Below are 22721 nucleotides of genomic sequence, written 5' to 3' on the forward strand. Positions count from 1 at the left end.
GACTTAGCATAATCAGCACTAAACTTCTCTTCCCCTGCAGCTCTCAGCTCCTTGTAAAATCTACTCAATACTCAACTGCATCTCAACTTCGCAGCACAAGAAGTCTGTAAAAAGCCAAATTTATTGGGGTGGGTCAAAAGGGCAAAAACCAGGGACACATTAAACATTGCTGTATAATCTTGGAAAGCTGCTAGAATAAAATGCTGTGTTACCACCATACATTTTACTGCCAAGGTCCCTGTGCAAAACAGTTAAGAGCAACATACCACTACGCCAAATCAGCTGCTTTGTGAAAGAGAGGAAGACTGAAACTTAAATGGCTATCATTTAATGAATTCAGTTCTCACCATAGCTGTCAACCTCTTAGCACAAAACACCTGGACAAACCCAGTAATGAGGGAATACAGCCCTCAAACATATTCAGTGAATTCAGTTCTTGCCATAGCTGTCAACCTTAGCACAAAAAACCTGGACAAAGCCAATAACAGGGTATTACAGTCCCAAAAATAAGGACAAATTTCAAATAGTCATCTTATAAACTTAAAAATTGCTATAATAAAAGGTTGTGTTACTATATATTTATTGCTAGAATAAAAAGTTGTTTTACTATGTATTTTCTGAAGAATATGAAGTCTGAAATTCAAATGCCTGTCAATTTTACTTCTGACAGAACAAAAACAATTTTCAGCAGAGGCCCAGGGAGAAATACTGTAGACACATGTCTTTGTAAAATGGCGGGACACCAGAGCAAATCCGCACAAACACAGGGATAAGATGCAGACTCCACACAGAAGGCACCCCAGCCAAGAATCAAACCAGAAAACCTATAGCTGCAAGGCAACAATACTGCCACTGCACCATCAAATATGTAAGAAAGCAAGCATTCAGAAACCTTAAGTCTGAAATTCAAATGCTTGTCAATTTTATTTAACATTTCTTAATCAGGACAGTCTGACTTGGAACAAAAAAAACAATTTTCAGCAGAGGCCCCGGATGAATTAATGCAGGCATGTCTTTGTAACATGGGACGACACAAAAGCAAACCCACACAAATGCAGGGAAAATATACAGACTCCCCCCCCAAAGAAGGCACCCCAGCCAAGAATCAAACACAAGAACCTGCAGCTGTGAGACAACAATGCTACCACCACACCATCAAATATCAAGCATTGCAAAATTTACAAACCACAGATATTATGAGGAATAGATCAGCTCAAATATGAGGCAAAAATCTGCAGTTGTTTTTACAAATGGTGGTGGGTAGGGAATTCAGGTCTTTAACACCTGCATACAAGGTACAGGGTTCAAACCTGAGGTATTCTCTACTACACCCCCATGAGTCTAACCACCAGTATATTGCACCTGGGGTACTTTCACACCCCCCCCCTTGTTGATTTTTAAAATGTTTTTATTTTAAAGTTGAGGGGGCTGCAGTCCGGCAGTCCAATAGCATGGGCCGCCCCTGTTAACTCAGGTGGTAGGATACAGTTTTGTGTGTGGGCACGCAGAACTCCTTGTCATCTTTTTGGTGTGACTTTTTGGCTGCCATTATAGTTACACTAATTGTCTTATCCCCAAAGGCTCGGTTTACCATTAACCTGTCCCCTGCTGAGTTGTTTAGTGTAAAGCTTTGTGAGATGTGACTTGGTGCTTGGAGGTTTTGTTTTGGTTTTGACTTTTTTGTATCAGGGTGAGGGTCAGGTTCTGTGGGGTGCAGGACCAGTTAAGTAGCAGTAAGGTAATGAGGTGAGTGGGGACGTGGGTTGGTTAGTTTAAGAATCCTTTCTTCTACCAGAGGATTAGTCTGGGTGAAATGAGTCAAGGTTGGGCCATTTGGGGTCAATTTTGCATGCAGGAGGACCTCAGGGTCCTTCAGGGTCCCATGTTTCCCTGGGTGAAATTGGTGGGATTCTTTACAGACTGAGGTTGGGAATAATGACAGATTTTGAGGCAGAGTCATTCCCGGTGTAATCTTTTACTAGTGGAAATTTGGCAAACTAGCTTTCTTCATTTGCAGACAATTTTAAAGTGGGACAGTTCTGGCTCACTTTCACTTACGTCTTTCAGTGGTGGAGTTATCATTGGTAGGTCAGTGATTTGTAGTAGTCCACCAAATGGCAGGCTCAATTACAGGTGTGTTCGCGGGCTGAGCATCCCCCATGAGTTTCATCCACGCATGAGCAGTTTGGCACAGAGATCTTGGGAGCCTTCCTTTGTGGTCGTTGATGACAGCTGGTTTCACTTTTGGGTATTTGGGCAATGATTTTAAATTGCATTGTGTATGCCTGAGGCATCAAAGTCCTGTGGTCATGTTGGTTGCAGCTTAATTGTCATGAGTTTCTTTAATTTGGAGCGATTCCACTGTGGGAAAAGGTTGGAGAGGCAGGATGGAGATGAGTCATCAGGTGTTTTTTTTTTTTTTTTTTTTTTTTTTTTACGAGGAGGTTGCAGAGAGGCCAGGATGGAGCTGTATCAAGAAATATACTGTTGTATTTGCAAGCTCAGCAAGTAAAACAGCACTCATTTTTCAGGTTACTCTGTACATGTGCAGGCAACTTTCAATTAGTCAGTCAGCCATTTATTCGGGAGAAAGTTTTACGTGGGTTGGTGATGGCTCGTTCTCTGGCAAGGCAGTTGGTGGGGGGCCATAGAATGTTAGGGTGCCTGTGGGGTTTTGCATTCGTTGGGGGTTTAGTTTCCGGGTAGTGCCAACGGTTAGTGGGACTTGTGAGCTAAGGTTTCTTTAGGTGTTTTTTCCTTATTGAGAGTTTGTTGGCTGGAGGGAGCCGTTCCAGTCTTTTCGTGGGTTGTGAGTTTTGTGGGGGGGGTCTGCAGGGAGCCATTACTGTCTTTTTATGGGTTGTGAGTTTTGTGGGGGGAGGAAGTTGCTATCGCATATGCACAAGAAGCATTTGCAATTTAAAAAAAAAAAAAAAAAACAATTTTGACAAAGGCAAGGGGGCGCTTTTTATTTTATCTTTGGCCCACAAATTTATGTAGCATGCTCGTTGAAGTGGGGGAAGTATAAGAGCATAACGTACTGTCCTCATTGAAACTGTGTTGCTGCTTTTGTAAACTGACTAAGGTGGACTGCTTCTTTGGGTACAGTCGGTGGTGCCATGTTCTGGGGGTTTTCCTCTGGACCGATTGTGGCGGTTGGAGGGCTGTGCCTTGTTTGGCTGGGGTCTGTGTTGGCTGTATAGCAAGTGAAAGAGAGATGATGGAGGGGGGTGGACTTCCATGGCCAGAAGGCTTTTCATGGGCTTGGGAGTGAGGTAGAGTGATGCCAGTCGTGGCACATTTGCTGTTGGAGGAATAAAAGGATTGCATTAATTGGGAAAGATGTGAGGGGCAAGGAGAGTGTGCAGGCATCAAACTATACTAATTTCTTCTCAGACCTAAGGAAGTATCTCTTTACAGAGAGACACTTCAAAGATGGATAATGGAGAAATAATACATTTAAATAATACATTTAAACTTTTTTAAAAGGATCCATTCTGAGTATCCATGCTACTGCAACCTGTTCTATCAACCTTTTATGTTGGTAAAAGGGATTTTTAAAATAATACCCGATTGTATTTTGTAAGTTGCTAGTCATCTATTATTAGGATTGCTGCATTGTGTCCTTTTGCTCCACATTATGTTGGTTAGTGTGCCTCAGTTGGAGAGTATAGGTTAAGAGCTAGGCAGATGGTTTTACAATATAAGTTAGCTTGGCTTATACAGGGTGCTAAGGGATGTGGTCTGGAATCACGAGGTTACCCAGGTTGTGGATATTGATAAGTCCCTTCATGTGTGGGGTTTAGTTTTAACATACTCGAGGTTACCCATGTTGTGGATATTGATAGGCCCTTCATGTGTGGGGTTTAGTTTTAACACACTCGACTTGTAGCTAAATTTCTCTTGGGTATTTGATAGGGTCATTGAAAGCATAGCTTCAATTATCGCTGCTTTGTCAAAGATGTGAGTGACGGTGGGACATTCCCTCCTGGGTTGGCAGGATAGATTGCCCTTGAAGATGTCTTGGAATGTGTGTTATGTAATTTGGATGATTTACATGTAATTTTCTTTCTTGCAGATGGGGTCTTGGAGTGCTGTGGCTGTAAGTTAGAATAGGTGGGTATAATGTGGAGCCTTCACTTTACATATTAGAGGGTTTACTTTTGTCCTTTTCTTTGTAGATGGTGGTGTGCCAAGTACCAGTTGTGGTGATACACAGTGAGTTCACAAATGATGGAAGCAGTGGCAAATGAGGAGGTTACACATGGGGAACCCAAGTGGGCAACAGTAACTGACGGAAATGGTGGTGTGGAGATAGGCATCTGAATTGGAGCAGTGCTACGGAGGTAGTTCGCAGATGGTGGAAGCAGGTCACAGAGGATATCCTAGTCGATAAAGGTAAGGGGATCTCAATGGGAAGGGATTCTGTGGTGATAGAAGATTGGGGTTCTCGCAAGGGGCACAATGAAGCTGCAGGTAATTCATTTTATTTAGGGGACATTAAGGCATGTCACTGTTGCAGGCGTTCAAGTGGGTGGGAAGGAGTCACAGCAAGCTTAGGATCATAGGAAGTTACTAGGCCTCTAGTTCTGGGGTGCTGTTACCCATCCACTCATCATGTTAGCATCTGGAGTGGACAATAGCAGTCTGTGTTGCAGAGACTGGTCAGGCTCTGGGTAATAAGGTGTCTCCTTAGCAGTTGATAAGGTCATATATGACAGTTAAGCCTTTGGGACCCTGACAGGATTTAGACTTACTCATACTTTGGTCAGGGGAAGGAGTATGGTGGTGGGTTACCCGGATAACATTTAGGATTACCTACTTTGGTTAGGGCAGTGCATTAACATTTTTCTTTTCTTTTACAGATCAATGAGGGATGAGCGTATATTGACCATTGTGTCCATAGCTGGAATAATGAGTAGTGCAGTTGTGAAAAAGTGGAGAGTCACATCCGTTGGTGACCTGAAGCTGATGCATGATGTTTGGCTGCAGTGGTAAGCAAAGATGGCACAGGTGGATTACTGTTAAGTAGGCAAAGGATGTTTTGAGGTCTGAGTGGATTTTAGGGTTGAATTCATTATCTGGGGGACAGAAGGGATATTGATAGGAAGCCTGAAAGGGGAAGTCCAAGGGATATGTTTTTTTTTTTTTTTTTTTTTTTTTTTTTTGGTGTGTGTATATTTGCCAGGCATACCTTTAGTGGGGGAAGTCTGAAGGAATAGGGCTATTTTCAGGGTTAGCATGGCTGTGGTACAGTTACTGGTTATCAGGTTGAGTTAACAGGACCAGCCGCTGGTTGCAGGAATTTGGGGTAGCTTTATAATTCAAGTAGATGGTGGGGGTTTTAGCTTGGTCAAGTGTATTCCAGTCACCTGGGGGTAGGTGACGGGTGGACAGGTGGTTGCATATGGGATTCAGACTGTACAGGGCAGAACGGTCTAGATCATCAATGATGATTTTGCAGGAAATTTGTATTTGCATGGGGACAATGTGATGTAAGTTACACATTTTGGATGGTGGAGTGACAAATTTGTCTTGAGTAGGGAGTATTAAGGTCACATACCATGTTAGGGTGTTTTACAGAGTAGTGCAAGGATAATTTCACTTGTGGTTTGGGTGAAAGTTGTAGGTGGGGTTTTAGGAAGCATGGTAGGTCAATGGCTGTGCTTGTGTAATTTTGGAAACTAGATATGCTGCTACAGGGGAGTTAGAAGGATTAAAGTAAACCTGGTTGTAGGATATGGCAACTGTAGGACAGGTCTTAATTATGTACTAGTGGTATAGGCAACCTAATGGGAGGGGAGCCTTTGAGGGGAAAGGCAAAGGACAAATGGGGGGGGTGATAGTTTGTGGTTTTTCCTTGATTATAGGTTGTCAATCTGTTCAGGTTGAGCCATGATTTCAGCTGTGAAGGAAGTGGGCTGAAAGGGTAAGTATTCGATTGTGGTGGATGTTTTGGTGGGGCAGTGGGGCCACGGTAATCCTATTTTATTTAGTTTCATCCGGGTGTGTTTCAGTGATTGTATGTTAAGGTGGAATTATGACAGGATGCTAAGTTGCTTTACAGATGGGTACACCAAATGATGTTTGGCTTGACTCTTCCCTTTATGGGAAGTAGTGGGTTAAATAATTTTGGGTAGAAGGGAGGGGGAACAGCCTGGACAGGCTGGTTGGCAGAGAAGAGGGACAGGCTTGCCCTCTTCTGTTCCCCTTCTGGTGTATGGATGTTCATTTCAAGGATCTGGGGAAAGGAAAATGAGCAGCTGCAGGAAGCTTGCTGAATAGATAAGTAAGCTGAGGTAAGGATGCTGCCTATTTGGTGAAAGGTAATTCAATGAATGGTGTATGAAGTGAGATGGGAGGCTGCTTCATAAGTAAAGTAAGCGAGCAGAAGTATGGACCCTGCTTGTTTGGGCAGGGTGAGTAGGTACGCTGCCCTGGTGTATGAAGTGAGATGGGACACTGCTTCATAAATAAAGTAAGTGAGTGCAGGTATGGACGCTGCTTACTGGGTAAATGGGATATGAAGTGAGTATTGGACGCTGCTTCATCAGTAAAGTAAGTGAGCAAAGGTATGGACACTGCTTACTGGGACAGGGTGAGTAGGTACGCTTCTCTGATTATGCTGTGTTTAGATCCAACTTTATTGTGTCCATTTCTAATCAATAAGTTAAGTGATCAAAGCTATGTTATGGAAGTTTTAATAAAGGTTGTCAAATGTCATTCGGTGTGATGTGTTTATTGAAGGGGACCGGGACAATCTATGTTACATTTTTTCATTTAATTTGAGACCAGTGCGATTGCACCAATTGTCATCATGGTCTACCCCATGTTAAAGCAACGGTGAGTCAATGGAAGTCTGCATTTCGATGATTGAACTTGTCCAGTTTACTAGCAGTGAGTCCAAGATCAATGACTTGTGGTAGATTCCCTCACGATGGAGTTCTAGTTTAGAAGAAGCTGACTTTATTTGTCTAACTATGACAACATGGAAATATGGAAAGATTTATTCTTGATGTTTGCCTTGTGTTTTATTCACAAGCATATTCACAGGGATAGTATACATAAATGCATACTTGCATAAACAGACATATATATCTGTTTGTCTATCGATCTGTCTATGAGTATAGCATTTTTTTTTTGTCATTGCTTTATTTAGTCAAGATGGAATTGATCGTCTCTTTATATCAAATTGGGTTTGGACAAGTGTTGTGTTATAGCTTGTGCTGTGTTTTAGCTGAGATTGTCGAATAGCTGGATAAGGAAGTTTGTCCCTTTCCCTACAACTGAGTGATCTCACAATTGATATATTTTGATTTGATATATTTAAGTTTCAGGGTATGTGTAGAATGCAGAAATGCTTGCTCCCCTGCAAAAAATATCATATGTGGGGTTATGTTTTATTGGTGATGTTTTCAGTTTTGTTATTCTGTCTTTTCAATTATATGCAATAAACTCATATATGTATGTGGGGCAGGGCACACATGCATACATAGTACAGTTAGATATAATTTTGTGTTTTACCAGCATGCTATCAGTAGAAGCAAGTTACCTTTCAATGTGCATCAGAAAATCTGATAACTACACGGGCCAATACTGCAGTGTGTGTGTGCGTGTGCGTGTGTCGTGTGTGCATGGTGTGTGTGTGTGTGTGTGTGTGTGTGTGTGTGTGTGTGTGTGTGTGTGTGTGTGTGTGTGTGTGTGTGTGTGTGTGTGTGTGTGTGTGTGTGCGTGTGTGCGTGTGTGTGTGTGTGATACAGAATCCCAACGACCAAGTTGCTTAAGAACATGGCTATTCATCGGATGTCAATGATGAACATTTTTCCAACCCCGTACACTGACATACTACATTTATAAAACTATTGCTTTTGGAGTTTTATATAAGAAAGGAGAAAGGCATATGTTTAATATTTATCTCTAATTTTTGATATACATTTTGAGAAGTATAGTAAACTGGATTGTCAAAAATTAAACCAAAACTATTTGTAAAACAGATCCTTCCAACATGCCTTTCAACTGTGCCGGATTTTGCAGAGACTCCCTGATTTTCCCCTCATATCTTTACCCTGCCCCACATCAAATTTTTGATTTTCTAGTAAATAGTTGAGGATTACACTCAGTCAGTAATGTCACACATTTGAATAGCATACTTCTTATAGTTCAAAAAATTGCATGTTGTTGAAAATCATGTTCTAATTTTATTTTAAGTGAATTAGGGTAATATGTAAAAAATGTCCCTGATTTGGGGGTTTTGTTCCTCAATTATTTTGGCTATGTCCGTAATACTTAATAAAAATGTTGAGAGCCATGCTTCCCCGTATTCTTCAGCATTTTTAGTATAAGAGATAATAAAAAACATTAGCTTCAGCAAACAAAGGACCATATTATATGATGATGGTGAGGCACTGTAGTCATGAATTGTCAATGAGGTTGCTCTTCAAATTTTATAAAAGAGGAAAAAAAATACATATCCATAGCAAACAGTAAGAAGCTGAAAGCATGCCAAATTGAGCAGAATGCCCATTCTGATACTATAGTAATACTGCTTTGTCAAAAATTTGTATTTCTGTTCACTCTGTTTCATAACACACAGACAGCCTTATTCTCCATTACAGCCTCTATTCTTACTAATATGGATGCAGGCCTGCTCACACGCATTCAATTTGTATACTTTGCTAAGACCACTAGTCTTGTTAACTGTAATATTCTGCATTCATTGTCCTGTCTATGCTTTTCCACAGACAAAGTAGCCTTATTTAAATGTAGTTTTGCTGAAAGTTTATTACAGGTCATGGCAATTCTGTCTGCTCTTTCTTCCTCTAGTAATTTAACCTCTGCGGGTTAAACAAATCTTAGTCTTGGCATCAGTCCATTTTATCATACTTATCAGTTCGCTCACTTCTCACTTTATTTTTTGTACTGATGGCCACATTAGATTTTGTCCCTCTAATTTATCATTCATCATTATGTATGACTGCTAGTACAATCCTATAGCCCTTATCATCTGGCTCTCTAATTATCATCTGATTCTAAATTGGATTAATACTAAAGGAATGTTCTTCTATTCGTCTTCTAGATTAAAACTGACTGATGTAAGCATAACATTTCACATTCCTTGATAAACATATTGATCTTGTCTGTCTCTTCAAATACATAGCTATTCTCTTGGGCTCTACTCTATCTGTAGAAACATGTCTTCCATACCTCAGGACCACAATTAATTGTTTTTTTTTTTTTTAGTTATTATAAACTCAGTAGGATTTTTGTCACTGAAGCTGGATCACTTACAACTGAATAAATGTTATGGCTTCCACCCAAATGTGGTCTCCCACTTGTTAAGTTTCCCAAAATTCTACATAGTCTTCAGATTCTTTGTAACAAAATTAGAAGGTTTACTCCACTTGCTAACAGAAATAATCATCACTTTATTTTTCTGTTCACAGCCATCTCAATTCCTGTAGAAGAACCTTCTGAGTTTCTCCTCTTAACTTTTTTTAAGAGTCTAAAATGTAACTATCCTTTCAGATTTGCCCTTTGGCTGTACACACAAATCTTACTCTTACTCTTAGAGTCTTGGATCTCACTCTAGTGGTCTTCTGATTCATCACAGAGATCTCCTGACAATCTCAGATCTTCAGGGTATGGCCCGATTGCAGAATGATTACCATGATGGGTTGTCCCTGTGGCTATGCTAGATGGTAATGAGGCAATTCATGGACAGACAAATGCTGATTAACCATGTGCCATTCCCAAGGAGTAGTTAGGGTAAGGTATATATGCAGCTGATTAAATTAGCACAGATGCTCCTGGCTGCTTGTAGTTTTTGCCGTATTCATCCATCATGGTAGAGGAAAGTGCTGGGGAGTTTTCTAGTCAAGTAGTGTTATTGGTGTCTGAGTGTGCATATGTAAGGGTCTGCATATATAAGTGTATATGTGAGTGTGCATATGTAAATGTCTGCAAATGTAATGCATGTGTGACTGTGTGTATGTAAGGGTCTGTATATGTAAGTGTATATGTGAGAGTGTGTATGCCAGGGAGGTAGCAGTGTGTGTGTGTGTGTGTGTGTGTGTGTGTGTGTGTGTGTGTGTGTGTGTGTGTGTGTGTGTGTGTGTGTGTGTGTGTGTGTGTGTGTATGTGTGCGTGTATGTCAGAGCCTATGGCTGGTGTGGCTGTCATACTTTCAAACACCCCTATACTAATGGGCAAAGCCTGGAACATTGGGTTGGGAGAACACTGGCCACCCAGGATTTGAGATAAGTCATGAGATGGAGGGACATTAGCCACAAAGGAAATCTCGGAAGACTAGGGGCAGGAGTACACTTGCCCCAAGGATTATGTACCTTAAAGGCACTTACACATAATGTGGGTTGTGAAGAACACTAGACACCTGCTATACTTCAATATCATATGCCTTAAAGGTACATAATTAAAAAAAAAAAAAAAAAAAAAACAGAAGCAGGGAGCCACTAGCCACTTGTGGTAACATTTAAGCTATGTGACTTAACAACATTTAGAGATGGGGCTGGACTATAGTCACCAGAGAGAACTCATAAAAATCATTCCTTAAGAACACTTAATATGTAAAGTATGTCATGAGGTCACTAGAAACCAGGGATACACTGTATATCTTGCCTTAAAGACATTTAATAAAGAAAGTAATACAGTGGAATTGAGAACCACTAGATGCTAAAGGCACTATAAACAACATGCTTTTCAGGCACTAAAGAGAATTCCATCCATGTACCTCCCACCTCTCCGAGAAGATAGACATCTGCAACAACACTAGACACTAGAAATGTAATAGAAAAAGACTGTTATGACTTAAAAAGAAAAGTACAATGGAAAAGTTAAACAACTTTAAAACCTCTAACCTTACCACAAGAAATACCCACACTGACCCATTTCACTCAGAGATAAGTCAGTATAGCAAGGGATTTTCTAACACATATCGAGGGACTTAAGCATTATTCAATGCTGGCAATAGTTCATAAGTTATGTGTGACAGGGACAAGAAATAAGCATACCTTGAAACCTCATAATGTGAGAAGTGTATACAAAGCCAACGGTACTGATAGGATAAACATATAGTGACAGATTTTAATTATTCCTCTAATGTCTGGCATTAATAACTGACTGTAATCATCCGTGATTTACCATAGCAGGAGAAATGAGATATGGGGAGACATTCTGACAATGACAGGACAGGTATGATGTATGTAATTTGTGTGTGTGTGTGTGTGTGTGTGTGTGTGTGTGTGTGTGTGTGTGTGTGTGTGTGTGTGTGTGTGTGTGTGTGTGTTTGTTTGAATAGGTATTGTGTGTGGGAGAGTGAATGAGGGGTGTCTGTGCTAACACAATGCATTGGCCAACACTGTCATCTACAAAAGGAAAATACTGACCTGCACTCACGGCCATTAACAGTGATTCAGACACATATAAATTAGCCGATAATGAGGACTTTCCTCATTGCAGCTAATGTGTCTCTGAATTAGAGTTCTACACATTGTGGAAACATGGCCTTTTTACTGCAACCATCACTGTCAGTCCTGGGGTTCTTTCTGAATGCATGCGTATGCCTTTTTGTTCTTTGGCCTAAGACTGTACTATTTAAAAATATTGTTATTTAACTGCTTTAATGGGATAGATTTCAGCTGACAAAGTCAGCACTGTGAAGACAAAAGAGAAGCTTATGTCTGTCATCATCCATCATGTAGAGGCACATTTATTTTTTGTTTTTTTCCATTATGATCGTATCATTATTATTATAGTTATTATTTGTTAATGTGTGAATCATTTGGAATGTTTCTGTCCTGTGCAGAATTCTGGAGTGATGCTTGATAATAGACTGCATCTTTAAGACCATCAGTGTCGAGGCATCCTATTTCCATCTGAAAAAAATAATAATAATAATAATAATAACCCCTTGAATTAAACACTTGCTTATGCCCTCTTGTCTCCTCACTTTGACAGTTTTTATGCCGTGTACATCAGGTTTACTTATAGCTGTTTGGCAAGTCTGGAATGCGTGTAGAATTCTGTTAGTAGAATTTTGGCTTGAGTTCCCTGCTGCAGCCATATATTTCTTGTGCCGTGGGAGATGCTCTGGCTGCCAGTTGCTGAAAGGTCAGTGTTCAGAATTTTGTTTCTGACATTTCATACTCTGTGTAATCTGGGTTCTGTCTACCTAGAATTAATCCTTGTCGTCTACTGCTAAGCACACTCTCTCAACCTATCAGGTGAGGGACTGCTGGTTGTTTCCTGTACTTACCTTGGAATCTTGATCAGGATATCCTTTGTCTACTAAGCTCCATTCCTGTGGAATCAGCTATCTACTCTGATACTGGCATGCAGCTGTGATAGATGGGTTTTTTTTTGGGGGGGGGCGGGTTAACACTTTTTTGAAATGCATTGCCTAGATTTTGGCAAATAAATAGATAAACAAAACAACTGGTCAGAAAATAAATAAAGTGCTGTTGATAGGTCAATGACTATCTGTCCAAGAACAATAAAATAAAAAAGTGAACCATTAATAAATTACATGAAATGCATTGATGTAATCATTTAAATGAGTTTTAATCCAAGAAAATAAACCACAGGAGAGTAAAACAAGGCTGTAAACCAGTTGTAGCATAAAATCAGCTTGGCAGCAAATAGTCCACAAATTCTGACAAAAAGATGGGCAATTGTGGTAAAATCCAAGAGTAAATCGATTTATTGAGAAAACAGGCAAGTGCTTTCACCCAAAAAGGGCTTTATCAAGCCATATACAAAACAAACAAAAAAGGAGCACTTTTTAAATGCCTGAAAGTCCGCATCACAATGACATCACTTCCCTTTCCAAATCTTAAAGGCATATAACAAAAAATAAAAAATAAAAAATAAAGGTACATATCTTAAATCATCAAGGAATAAGTTCATAAACAAGGTATTTTGTGTAAAATGATCATATTATACACTAAAAAAATATATTCCTCATATAAAGAACAAACTCAATGGTAAAATCTAGAGATATATGTTAAAAAACTGTACAAATAAATATAGATTTGAATGTATATATTATACATAGAAAGTATATATCATACGTAAAAAATGTGTGTTTGTGTATAACAATATCACATGTTCCAATGCTGTACTATGCACAACACTAGGATTTGATCTTCAACCGTCTATTCTTTAATAAAGGTTTAATGGGGATCTTATCGTTCAGGCCAGGTTTACGGTCCGCCCTCAACCTGATAATCCAATCTAACTCACATGTCTCTGTATAATTTCTAATATCCCCTCCTCTAGGGCTCGGGGCATTGATCTGTAGTACCTGAAACCTAAATCTATGTATATCTGATGTCTCCATCACATGTGCTTGGAGAGTGCATTATTGATGGTCCTATTGCGTATGTTATAAACATGCTCTCTAATCCTCTCCCTAAGACATCTGTCAGTCTTACCGACATAAAATCCATACAAGATGTGCATTTCGCTAAATAAACTAAATGTTCTGACTGGCAATCAGCTTTTACCCAAGGCAAAAAGCAGTGACGTGTCACAGGATGTACAAATCGGGGTTCACTGTCTATATATTCACAGAAATAACATCTGTGACATGGTTTCATACCCCAACAGGAGGCCTCATCTGTATGGCTGATATAAGTTTTAGGATAACATAGTATTCTATGCAAATTCTTCCTATTCTTATAAGTAAACTTGGGCCTATCCCCTACTACCTCCTTTAACTCTTGGTCAACTGTGAGTACCCCCCAGTTTTTAATAAAGATATCTCTAATATCACATATATCCTGTGTGAAACTCAATATAGGGTTGACCTCGGACCTACATGAACCTTCCTGTGAGGTAACACCAACTGCTGCTTCTCTCTCATCATCTGAAGTATTTGTACAGCTTCTTGAGCTCGCAGAGAAATAGGATGCAGCAGTTGTTGTCCTAAGTGAATTGACACATTCAACACCTGCATGCACTTCTTCTGCTTTGTATGATCTATTTAATAATCTATCTGTAAAACTCAATACCTCCTCTTCAAACCCCTCATGAGTGGGATTTAACATTGAGGCATGCATGGCCTGTCCTCTGATGACATTCTGAAACACAAAGTTAGGATGCATGCTATGTCTATGTAAAAGTGAACTCCTGTAACAGGACTTTCTATAGACTAGCATATTTAAGGAACCATTACCCAACCTCTCAATATAAGCATCTAGAAATGAAACCCGAGTTTCAGATTGCTCCACTGTGAACCTTAAATAGGGTGTCAAAGAATTAATCTGCTCAAAAAAACTGGTTCAAAGACAGTACCTGTCCACAGGAAAAAAATGTCATCCACGAAATGAGTGTAAAACACTACATGTTGTTGGAAACAGTTTATTCTGTTCCCAATCCGCCATCAAGAGGTTGGCAGAGCTATTGGCACATGATGTGCCCATAGCCACGCCATCCGTTTGGAGATATGCTGTGTTATCAAAAAGAAAGATATTATTTTCTAGGACAACCTCTAAATAAGCACAAATCAAGTCAATTTTACTCCTAGTATAAGAGGTCTTGTTCATCAGACATCTATGTATACACCCAACTCCCTCCTCATTGGGTATTACAGTGAACGAAGACTGGACATCCAAAGTCACCAATCTAATGTTCAAATCACTGTTGATGTCACGGGTTTTGTCATACAACATCAGCAGAATATTATGGCAGAATAGCCTGAGGTCTTTCACCGTGTCTGTTAGATTACTTTTGGTGGAGGGTATAAAGGATAAACCTTTGTTTAAAACCTCGACCTCTTCTACTGTTAAAAGTCTATTAGAGATATCCGTTGACACTACATTAGTTTGGAATATATCTAGTAAAATTTAGAATCTAGTAAAAGACCTCAGACTATTCTGCCGTAATGTTCAATTGAAATTGGATTTTGGGAGCCAACATGTCTATGATCAAGTCAGTTTTAGGAAGGCTAGTACATATGCACCTGTATTACATCCATCTTTGGAGGTTTTTTCTAAACTAGTACAGGAGGACCTACATACGTTAGATACCAATAATGGACAATGGAAATGGTTTGGGAATCTATCCCCCAGTCTGAGGATAGCATTGAATAGGATAAAGAATGATAAAACTATTGTGATTAAACCTGCAGACAGGGGGGGGGGGTCCAGTGGTAGTGATGGACAAGGTGAGATATGACAATAGTATGAACGTGATGCTACAGGATGACAGATTTTATTCTGTAATTCCTACTAGTGAAATAGAAAGGAGAATCACTCGTATTTCATGCACGTTGGAAGATTTATTTACAAGCACAATCATTACTTTAGACATGTATCAATTTTTTTCAGGTAGACCATCCCTGGATACCTATAGTACAGGGACTACCGAAGACCCATAAACATGCCACAGACCCCCTTATGAGACCTACTGTAGCAGGAAGGGGCTGGGTGACAGAACCCCTTTCACTGTACTTAGAATACTGTCTCAGACCAGTAGTAGAGGAATATCCATACATCCTGAAGGACACGAAGCATTTCCTGCTGATGTTGTATGACAATACTCGTGACATCAACGGTGATTTGAACATTAGATTGGTGACTTTGGATGTTCAGTCTTTGTTCACTGTAATACCCAATGAGGAGGGAGTTAGGTGTATACATAGATGTCTGATGAACAAGACCTCTTAAACTAGGAGTAAAATTGACTTGATTTGTGCTCATTTAGAGGTTGTCCTAGAAAATAATATATTTCTTTTTGATAACACAGCGTATCTCCAAACGGATGGCGTGGCTATGGCCACATCATGTGCCAATAGCTACACCAACCTCATGATGGCGGATTGGGAACATAATAAACTGCTTCCTATAACTGGTTTCCAACAACATGTAATGTTTTTCACCCATTTCGTGGATGACATTTTTTTCCTGTGGACAGGTACTGTCTTTGAACTGTCCAGTTTTTTTGAACAGATTCATTCTTTGACACCCTATTTAAGGTTCACAATGGAGCAATCTGAAACTCGGTTTCATTTTTAGATGTTTATATTGAGAGGTTGGGTAATGATTCCTTAAATACGGGAGTCTATAGAAAGTCCTGTTACAGGAATTCAATTTTACACAGATATAGCATGCATCCTAGCTTTGTGTTTCAGAATGTCATCAGAGGACAGGCAATGCATGCCTCAAGGTCAAATCCCACTCATGAGGGGTTTGAAGAGGAGTTATTGAGTTTAACATATAGATTATTGAATAGATCATACAAAGCAGAAGAAGTGCATGCAGGTGTTGAATGTCAATTCACTTAGGATGACAACTGCTGCACCCTGTTTCTCTGAGAGCTCAAGAAGCTGTACAAATACTTCAGATGATGGGAGAGAAGCAGCAGTTGGTGTTACCTCACAGGAAGGTTCATGTAAATCTGAGGTCAACCCTATATTGAGTTTCAAACAGGTTACATGTGATATTAGACATATCTTTATTAAAAATTGGGGGTTACTCAGAGTTGACCAAGATGTAAAGGAGGTAGTGGGGGATAGGCCCAAGTTTACTTATAAGAATAGGAAGAATATGCATAGAATACTATGTTATCCTAAAACTTATATCAGCCATACAGATGAGGCCACCTGTTGGGATACGAAACCATGTCACAGATGTAATTTCTGTGAATATATAGACAGTGAACACCAATTTGTACATCCTGTGACATGCCAATGCTTTTTGCCTAGGGTAAAAGCTGATTGCCAGTCAGAACAATTAGTTTATTTAGCGAAATGCACATCTTGTACGGCGTTTTATGTCAGTAAGACTGACAGACGTCTTAGGGAGAGGATTAGAGAGCATGTTTATAACATACGCAATAGGACCATCAATAATGCACTCTCCAAGCATGTGATGGAGACATCAAATATACATAGTTTTAGGTTTCAGGTACTACAGATCAATGCCTCAAGCCCTAGAGGAGGGAATATCAGAAATTATACAGACATGTGAGTTTGCAGATGACATTGTGATCTGTAGCGAGTGTAGGGAACAGGTGGAAGAGACCCTGGAGAGATGGAGATATGCTCTAGAGAGAAGAGGAATGAAGGTCAGCAGGACTAAGACAGAATATATGTGTGTGAATGAGAGGGAGGATAGAGGAATGGTGAGGATGCAGGGAGTAGAGGTGGCAAAGGTGGATGAGTTTAAGTACTTGGGATCAACAGTTCAGAGTAATGGTGAGTGTGGAAAAGAGTTGAAGAAGAGAATACAGGCAGGATGGAGTGGGTGGAGAAGAGTGTCAGGAGTGATTTGTGACAGACGAGTACCAGTAAGAGTGAAAGGGAAGGTCTACAAGAGGGTAGTGAGACCAGCTATGTTATATGGGTTGGAGACAGTAGCACTGACAAAAATGCAGGAGTCAGAACTTGACGTGGCAGAGCTGAAGATGTTAAGATTTGCACTGGGTGTGACGAGGATGGACAGGATTAGGAATAAGTATATTAGAGGGTCAGCCCAGGTTGGAAGGTTGGAGACAAAGCCAGAGAGGCAATATTATATTGGTTTGGACATGTGCTGAGGAGGGATGCAGAGTATATTGGGAAAAATATGCTAAGCATGAAGCTGCCAGGTAACAGGAAAAGAGGAAGGCCTAAGATAAGGTTTATGGATGTGGTGAGAGAGGACATGCAGTTGGTTGGTGTGACAGAACAAGATGCAGAGGACAGGAAGAAATGGAAACAGTTGATCTGCTGAGGCAACCCCTAATGGGAGCAGCTGAAATAATAAGAAGAAAATACAGAGACATATGAGTTAGATTGGATTATCAGGTTGAGGGCGGACCGTAAACCTGGCCTGAATGATAAGATCCCCATTAAACCTTTATTAAAGAATAGAAGGTTGAAGATGAAATCCTAGTGTTGTGCATAGTACAGCATTGGAACATGTGATGTTGTTATACACAAACACACATTGTTTTATGTATAATATATACTTTCTATGTATGATATATACATTCGAATCTATATTTACTTGTACAGTTTTTTAACATATATCTTTAATTTTTACCATTGAGTTTCTTTATATGAGGAATATAATTTTAGTGTATAACATGATCATTTTACACAAAATACCTTGTTTATGAACGTATTCCTTGATATTTTAAGATATGTACCTTCATTTTTTATTTTTTTATTTTTTGTTATATGCCTTTAAGATTTGCAAAGGGAAGTGATGTGATTGTGATGTGGACTTCCAGGCATTTCAAAAGTGCGCCTTTTTTGTTTGTTTTGTATATGGCTTGATAAAGCCCTTTTTGGGTGAAAGCGCTTGTCTATTTTCTCAATAAATCGATTTACTCTTGGATTTTACCACAATTGTCCATCTTTTTGTCAGAATTTGTGGACTATTTCCTGCCGAGCTGATTTTATGCTACAACTGGTTTACAGCCTTGTTTTACTCTCCTGTGGTTTAGTTACTTGGATTATTTTGCTGTCCTGCACGGAGAGTATTTACTTCCTGGTAACTTTGTTTTTGCTTTTAAATGAGTTGTAACTTTAGCACATATTCAGTGTGCACCCATAATGAGATAACCATAGGCTATCAAAGTAAGGCTAATCATGGGTATAACCATGACAGTGCTAATGCATGCCACTTTTTAGTCTCCTCAAGCCCCATTTTTGTGTCCTCTATTTTCTATGGGGACAACAGGTTGAAATTTTTGATACAGGTGAAAAGCATTGGCATGTTCCTAAAAATAACTAACAGCATCTCACTGCTGGCAACACCATAATTTTTTTTCTCAGCTCAAGGACATTTTTGAAAGTAAACACTTGCTACCTAGGTTTAACGATGAAGCAGTAATTCCTATGCCAAATACCATATGAAGCAGTAATTTAAATGGTAATTACACTATTTTTTTAAAGTAATGTATGTACCTAGTTCAGGTGACAGTATACATTCTTTAGCTGAGGGACAGTCCTGTTGTACTCTCTCACCCTCCCTTCTTTCCTACAGTGGGAGTAGTGACATTGTATCTGTCTGCCTGGAATAAATGCTGCTAACGTAAACAATGAGGTTTTACTAGAGTTTCGTTTGGTAAAACTAATAACAAGGCTGTTGATCTAACACACCATTTTAGGTGACAGCACCTTGATTGTGGGGTATATTGTTAGAATATAATTAATTGTTCAGGCAGTTGGTCATTAAGAGGAGAGCACTACATCTTACTAATGACTTACCGAACTGGGCTGCAACACTTGCATAGTGACTTCACCATTGCATCTGAGTGAAATGAGGCCACTTGTTTACAAACACAATGAATAAATGTAGAGTCAGCAAACAGACACCCAAATACATGTTTATATATGAGGGCTCACAAGCCTAAGGAATGGCAAAATGTCTTGTGTAAAAGCTATTTATATAAGCTTATATGAAGTACTCCGTAAAAAAGCGGGAATTATTACAGGCAGTTATTATGAGATCACAGAGTGTGTGGTGGCTGCTAGGGAAGACAGTAAACTACTATGTTACATCGAAGTGGAACAGAATTTGGAATAATGATCGATGGGTATTGATTCACAATAGAATCAAGGATGTTAAATACTGATCTTATGTTTAGTAGATGAGGAGAGTTGTGCTATAGCATTAAAGTACACACACATATGTATATATATGGTTCCCCTTCATATGATCGAATTTCTCTAAACTCGAAAGTCATAAACTCGAAACCAGAATCTCGAATTTAGAGAAACTCGAACATATGAAAGGGCCAAAAAAAAAAAAATTAACACCTTTCAAATGTTTTTGCAGGGGGCTTTGCCCCGTGCACCCCCCACACCCCCCCTACTTAAATATATCTACTCTGAGATTGCACTATAGTGAAGGAAAGGGAAATCTCCTATTCCGCGCTATACGCGTAAGCGCAAACTGGAAGATTTTCCATTCCTCTGCTATAGTGCGGTCACGGAACATTCACATTTAAACTGCTAGTATACAAGGAACCTGGCCCCCTGCAACAAGGTAAGTTAACTTTTTATTTTTTTAAACCTAAGGCTCCCATTCACAATTTCGAGTGAATGGAAGTTTGAGATTTTGGTCTCGAGATTATGAATTTCGAGCTTCCATCCATTCGATCTTGTGAAGGGGAACTGTATATATATAGTACATATATAATATATGTACGTGTGTGCATGTGTGTATGTGCTCCCATCATTTCATCAAACATCTGTTTGGTTAATGCATGTGAAAGGTGGTCCTTAATATCAAAGTAATGGATAGCTGAACCGTCAAAATATCAATGGAAGGTTTCATGAAGAAACGTGAGTTGGGTTGGACGGGGTGAGAGTGTTTGTGCATGTGTATGAGAATCAGGTTTAGGGTTGGGGGTAAGTGAGGGAATAGTTTTTTTTGTATTTTTATGTATTTTAGAGTTAGCGTCAGGGTTAGGTAAGGGGATAGACACGGGTTTGTTAGATTGCATTTGTTAATGTTTGTGTATCCGACTGTGTCTTGTATAGTGACAGATATAAAAAGGTTTTTATTAAGGTAAGGTGAAAGTTAGGGTTTGGGGAAGGGGCAACATTAGGGTTAGGGTTAGCACTCATTACTAAGGTGGTGCAGGGGGCATTAGTAGAAATAAAAAGAGAAACTCATAAAATACTGCAACATTCAAAAGCATGAACCACAAAACGCTGAATACTTCGATCCCACTAACAAAAGCCATCTGTAAGTAAACCCAAGTACTAAAACAAGATCAAGTGTCATCCTGTCAGTGATTTTGTTAGGAAAAGAGTTTTTATTAAAGTAATGTGTAGAATTAGGGTTACATTTAGGGTTAGCACACGAGTAAGGTGGGAAGGGGGGTGCACCACACACCTTTTATTGCTATCTAAAAAGGATATAGCAGAAAAAAAATCAGTACAGTAAGCAGCACTTTCTACCAAATTATTATTGGAGGGGAGAGGGGGTGAAACTACATCACTCTGTACATAATGGAGTAAATTTTTTTTTTCCCTCAAAGTAATTGCTGGGAAAAACAACATTGTGGGTTTCAGCTAGTTAGGTCTGTGTTGCTGCATTTTCTCAGAGGTGAAAACTCCCCATCATCATCATCATAGCTGCCCACAAACCTTGTATACAATAATGCAGCCCCTCTGTTGTAGTAATTCTTGGAAATGAAACAACAGGCTTGGATAATGTCATAAGTAATAACAGTTTATAAGGATGTATAAGCTATATTGTATTTTTAGAGAGTTTAAAGTTATGAACTCTCAAGATTTATCTGTCAGCAAGATATGCCAAATGAGACCTATACTAAAAATAAAGAAGTAAAGGAAAGAAAGGACACTGTTTATGAAAATGTCTTTTTACTAAAAAGAAAAGAAATATGAATTGTCACTTTTAGTTCAGCAAATGTGATGTGCCCTGCTGCAGAAGCCTCAGTCCCAAAATGCAAAAGAGAAAATATTAAAACGTTAATAAAATATTTAGCATGTGTTCATGCCTCAGAATATTAATACTTTGCATTTCTCCTTCTTGCACTTTCTTGACCTTCATTCTCCAGTGACCTTGTTTACGGTATTTGAAATTGCAGACTGAATCCTTAATTAGGCCTAGTGAGAGGGGTGCAGGCTATGCTGTCTGTTAACCGACTTTAAATAAAATGACAAAAAATGTTTCCAGATATCTACCTAAAGGGCTCATTACTTATTTATTTACAGCAATTCTTTTCTGCAGTGATTTCACTCCACTTTGCATGGCTAAAATGCTCCATTTAATTTTATAAAGGAGTTATACTTTTCCCTGTAATTTCTTTCGAAACACATAAGGTCATGCTACCTATTCATGGCAACACACTGTAAAAATGGCCGTAGTGGGATTTAAACCTACATTTTTATTTGCTTTGACTATTAGATACCTTACATATCTATGTATGTACATGTCTGTCTCTCTCTCTCTATATATATATATATATATATATATATATATATATATATATATATATATATATATATAAAATCCGAAAGACACAACATATATATATATATATATATATATATATATATATATATGTATAGTGGCAGATTAAAATGTCTATTTATCAGTCTATCTATATGTCTATCTATATACCCAACAATCTATCTAACTTTTTATTTCTCTGCTCAGTTGTTATTCATATTAATCCTCTGTTTATAGATGTCTGTCACCCTCTTTCCTTTTTTAATAGTAATATTAATATTAGCCACACTTACTATGTCATATCATTCAACATTTCCCGATGTCTGAAACTGTTGCTTCCTTATCGCATATGTCTACTAAGTCTCATTACATTCTGAGGCTATCTATAATATTGAGATTGATCACACCTCCTTCCTTTCAGAAGATAAATATGAGAAGTAGATCTTTTTATTTTACAGTAAATGTTTACTGCAGGCTTCCTAAATACATGTGTGTGTGTGTGTGTGTGTGTGTGTGTGTGTGTGTGTGTGTGTGTGTGTGTGTGTGCGTGTGTGTGTGTGTGTGTGTGTAGGAGTTTATCCAGATAACATAGGCAAATCCACAATAGGAAAAAAAAATGACATAGCCATATTTGAAAAAATAATAGAAACTTGGTGGCACAGCCTTTGTAATAATTAGTATGAGTATATTTTATAGGGATAGATCTAACCAAAATTTGTGTCTATATATTTCTTTTTACATTACCTGCTGCAAATATACACTTATGTGGCTTTAACTTCTCAGTTCTAT

Source organism: Protopterus annectens, chromosome 1.part2 (assembly GCF_019279795.1).
Source record: "Protopterus annectens isolate FY-2018-M chromosome 1.part2, PAN1.0, whole genome shotgun sequence".
NCBI lineage: Eukaryota > Metazoa > Chordata > Ceratodontiformes > Protopteridae > Protopterus > Protopterus annectens.